This window comes from Mandrillus leucophaeus, unplaced genomic scaffold (genome assembly GCF_000951045.1).
Source record: "Mandrillus leucophaeus isolate KB7577 unplaced genomic scaffold, Mleu.le_1.0 Scaffold512, whole genome shotgun sequence".
Taxonomy (NCBI): domain Eukaryota; kingdom Metazoa; phylum Chordata; class Mammalia; order Primates; family Cercopithecidae; genus Mandrillus; species Mandrillus leucophaeus.
The window spans coordinates 601,213-606,020 of NW_012105498.1; the positions used below are offsets into that span (position 1 = coordinate 601,213).

The following is a 4,808-nucleotide window of genomic DNA, read 5'->3' on the forward strand; positions in this document are numbered from 1 at the left end:
AGGGAGGAAAGAAGAAAGGGAGGGAGGGAGGGAGGGAGGAAAGGAGGAGGCTGCATTTTTTTATCCAATACAGTACAGTACTTTGGGAAACAGGATAGTAGATCTGAAAAATGTCACCGGGATCTGGAATCCAAAAATTTGGGCATTACACAAAAATCTTCATTTTACATTAGCTTTAAAGTTAAGGAAATGCTACTAGGTTATTAGTCTCGACTGGTTCACACAACACAATTCAGAATAATGTAAAGATAATCAGTCACTAAAACTGAGTATTTAGTTTAACTGAGTAAAAAATCCAATACAACCACAGACAGCATCCCTAATAATATTTCTGAATAGTTTTGTTGAGATATAATTCATCTACCACAGAATTTGTCCATTTAAAATACACAATTCAATGGTTTTTAGTATACTCAGAGTTGTGCAACCAGCACCACAATCCATTTTAGAACATTTTCATCACCCCAAATAGAAACCGATACTCATTAGCAGTCATTCCCCACCTTCCTGCCTTGCTCTCAGCCCCAGGAAACCATGAGTCTATTTTCTGAATCTATAGATTTGCCTATTCTGGACATTTCATACAAATGGAATTAAATAGTAGGTGGTCTTTTGCAACAGGTCTCTTTCACCCAGTGTAATGTTTTCAAGTTTCACCTATGTTGCGGCATGAATCAGTACACGTTCCTTTTTATTGCCAAATAATATTTCATTGTACGAATACATCATATTTTACTTATCTCTTCATCATTTGATGCACATTTGTATTGTTTGCACTTTTTGGCTAATGAGTATTGCTCCTTTGAACATTCACATACAAGTTTTTGTGTGGATGTATGATTTCACTTCTCTTAGGCATATACTTAGGAATTTCTAGGACATATGGTAACAGCCTATTGATTAGCTGCCAGACTACTTTCCAAAGGGGCTACACCATTTTATATTCCCAGTAGCAACATTTGAGGGTTCCACTTTCTCTACATCTTCAACACTTATTATTATCTGTCTATTTTAGACATCCTAGGCTAGTAAGTATTAAACAATATTTCACTATGGTTTTAATTTGCATTTCCCAAGAGACTGATGGTGTTTAAACATCTTATGTGCTGATTGGCCATTTTTATATCTTCTTTGGGAAAATGCCCAGTCATATCTTTGCTCATTTTTTAACTAGAGTTATGTATCTTTTTATTTTTGACTGAGAGCTCACACTCTCTTAACTTGTGTGTTGCAGAGTAAGAAAACCATGAGCTTTGGGATCAGACACACTTTGGTTCCGGTCTCAGGTCTGCCTCTCATCTACCTAATCTCATGGAAACAGATTCCTAAGGGGAAAAACTGGCACTCAAATACCTGGATCTAAGTACTCAGCCCATTGCAAACATTAGATCATTTTCCCCTTGTATGGCACCTCTTGGCATATCTTTATCCACATACCACTTGAAATAACTTACAGAATATTTTTATGTGTGTTCTGATATTTGTTTAATGCAAACTCTGTTTTGCTGGTATTGTTTATAAAGCCTTACCTATTCTGGATACAAGTCCCTTATTAAATATATGACTTGCAAATATTTTCTCCCATTCTGTAGACTATCTTCTAACTTTCTTGATAGTATCATTTGCAGCACAAGTTTTTCATTTTCATGAAGTTGATTTATCTATTTTTTCTCATTGTTTGTGTTTTTGGTATGGTAACCAAGAAACTGCTGTCTAACCCACAGTCATGAAGATTTATTCCTATGTTTTCCTTTATAAGATTTATCATTTTAGCCCTTACATTTAAGCCTTTGATCTATTCTGAGTTGATTTTTCTTGTTATGGTATGAAATAGGGAGCAAACCTCATTCTTCTGCATGCGAATCTCCAGTTTTCCCATCATCATTTGTTGAAAAAACTTCTTTTCTCAATGAATTGTCTTGCTACTTTTGTTGAAAATCAATAAGCCATACATGTAAGGTTTGACTTCTGGACACTTGATTCTCTTCCACTTGTCTATATGTCTATCCTTATGCCAGTATCACACTGTATTGACTGTAGCTTTGTAGTAAGTTGGAAATCAGGAAGTGTGAGTTCTTCAAGTTCATTCTTCCTTTTCAAGATTGTTTTGGCTATTCTGGGTCCCATATATTCCTATATGAATTTCAGGATCAGCTTGTCAATTTCTAATTTTTTTTTTTAAAAAAAAGGCCAGCTGGAAATTCGATAGAGATCACATTGAATCTGTGGATCAACTTGAGGAGTAATAGTCACCTTAATAGTATTAATTCTTCTAATACATAAACATGAGAGGTCTTTCCATTTAAAGGAAGCAATTTTTAATTTGTTTCCAATGTATACATCTTGCACTTCTTTTGTTAAATTTATTCCAAAGCATTTTATTCTTGATACTATTTAAATCAAATTTTTCCCTAGTATAACATACTATGCATAGATTGCATTCATGTTTACAAAGCCTTTCACATGTTCATTGTAACAACCCTACGAAGTAGGTTTAATTACAATTCTTTTATAAAAGAGAAAACTAATGCCCAGAGAATTTAAAAGGCTTGCCAAAATCATTTGACTTAGCAAATCTGAGATTCAAACACAGCTCTAAAAACCCTAGTCCAGTGCTTAATTTTATACTATGTTGCAATTCAGTGGAACCGTGACTGCTGTTGAAAGTCGACAGCTCACGCTGTCTTGTGTGCTGCAAAGTAAGAAGAGCATGAGCTTTGGGATCAGACATACTTTGCTTCTAGTCCCAGGTCTGCCTTTCATCTACCTAATCTCATGGAAACAGATTCCCCAGGGGAAAAACTGTCACTGAACTACCTGGATCTGAGTATTCTGCCCATGGCATGTATTAGATCACTTTCCCCTCGAATGGTACCTCTTGGCATATCTTTACTACATACCACTTGAAATCACTTATAGGACATTTTTATGTGTGTCCTGATATTTGTTTAATACAAACTCCATTTTGCTGGTATTGTTTACAACAAAGCCTGAAATAAAAAGTCTTCAAGCTCACATTATCAAAGACATGAAATTATTCCCATAATTTGCATAATCATCAAAAAACTTCTCAACTATAAGTACAACCTACATATAGATGACTACCAAATAATGTATCTAGCCAGGATTGTTCCCCTAAACTTCAGAACCAAAGTTCAAATGTGAACTTCACATTTTTACATGGAAGTCAAATTAGACACTTGGCAGTTCCTGATGCTTCCCAAATGCCAACCAGCTCCTCCTGCCATCTTCCCCAATCTCTGTCAATGGGAAGTCTATCCTTTTCATTGTTCAGGTCAAAAAGTTTGATGTCACTTTTTGGTTTCACTCTTTAATTTTCTCATTGTTTAACACACAATCTGTCAACAAATCCTGTCATCTATATCTTCAAATATATCCATAATCTGACCATTTTGCATTACCTCCACTGCACAACCCTAATCTAAGTCACCATTATCTCTAGCCTGAGTTACTACAATAGCCTTTTAACTGACCTTCCTGCCTCTACCCTTGTCTCCCTGCAATTTAATATCAATAGAGCTGCCAACTTGATCCTGTTAAAACCTGAACCAGATAATGTCATTCCTTTTCTCAAAAAGCTCCAAGTTTTCCCATCTCATTCACAGTAAAAACCTAAGTCCTTACTAGAACCAACAAGTTTCCACATAATTCGGGCCCTCTGCTCCCTCCCTGATTTCACCTCCTATTACTCTCTCACGTATTAACCCCACTCCAACCACACTGACCTTACTCCACCTGAAGAATAGGCTGGGGACACTTCTCTTTCAAGGCCTTTGCCTTCAGTTAATCCTCTTACTCCACCAACTTCATGGCTAGCTCCTTTACTTCCTCTATATCATTTTTTTAAAGTCACTCCTTGATGAAGTCTTCCCTGGTCACTCTAATAAAGTATTTCAACTGTTTTCCCTCCCTATGACATTTTACAGTCCCCTTCCTGGTTTACTTTTTTCTCCTTGTCACTTATATCCTTCTAACATATTTATAAGTTCTATCTTGTTTCATTTCCTAGCTCTCAAACTAGAACTCCACGAGAGCAGAGATTTTTGTCCATATTGTTTATTTCTACATCTCCAAGTTCCTAGAAGCAGACCTGGTTCACAATAGGAGGCCCAAAAAATTTACTGAATGAACTTAAAAAGTGTCTAGTTGGCTGTGGCCACATACTGGATGCCCATCACAGACACCTATAAATACACATATGCAAGTTCACAAACATGCTGTAAATCACTTTGGTACTTTTTACGTGGGAAAGAAAAGTTCATATAAATGATTAACACAAATATAAAGCGACTGACCTTCAGCTGTGTGTTAATAGTGGAAAGAACAATGAATTCATTCAGTAGATCTAAGTTGTACATTTTTACTAGCTGCATGACTTTGGGTAAGTTACTGACCCCTGTGAACCTCAATTCTCATGTGGATTATAGAAAAAAAATGTTTTTTAAGAAAGATAATACCCTTCTCAGACAGAACTATTGTGAGGCCCAAGTCAAATAACACATGTGAAAATAAATAAACTACTACACGAACGTGTGATGTCATTATAGTTATTACCATATTCTGTAAGCATAATAAGTATTACCACCACCAAGAAGTAAATAAATCATGAAAATGTAAATGTACAAATTATATGAGAAAAAAAATTAGGTACATTAAGTATATGTGTATTTGAAATACAATTTAAAATTGCCTGTCCTGGCCAGGCATGGTGGCTCACACCTGTAATCCCAGCACTTCGGGAGGCCAAGATGGATGGATCACTTGAGGTCAGGAGTTTGAGATCAGCC

At 36.0% G+C, this 4,808-nt stretch overlaps 1 protein-coding gene across 2 annotated transcripts in view; it reads right to left on the reverse strand.

Annotated features, from left to right (window-relative positions):
• Positions 1-4,808, reverse strand: part of PRCP (prolylcarboxypeptidase (angiotensinase C)) — an 89,651-nt gene that overhangs the window by 1,347 nt on the left and 83,496 nt on the right. The window lies entirely within an intron of this gene.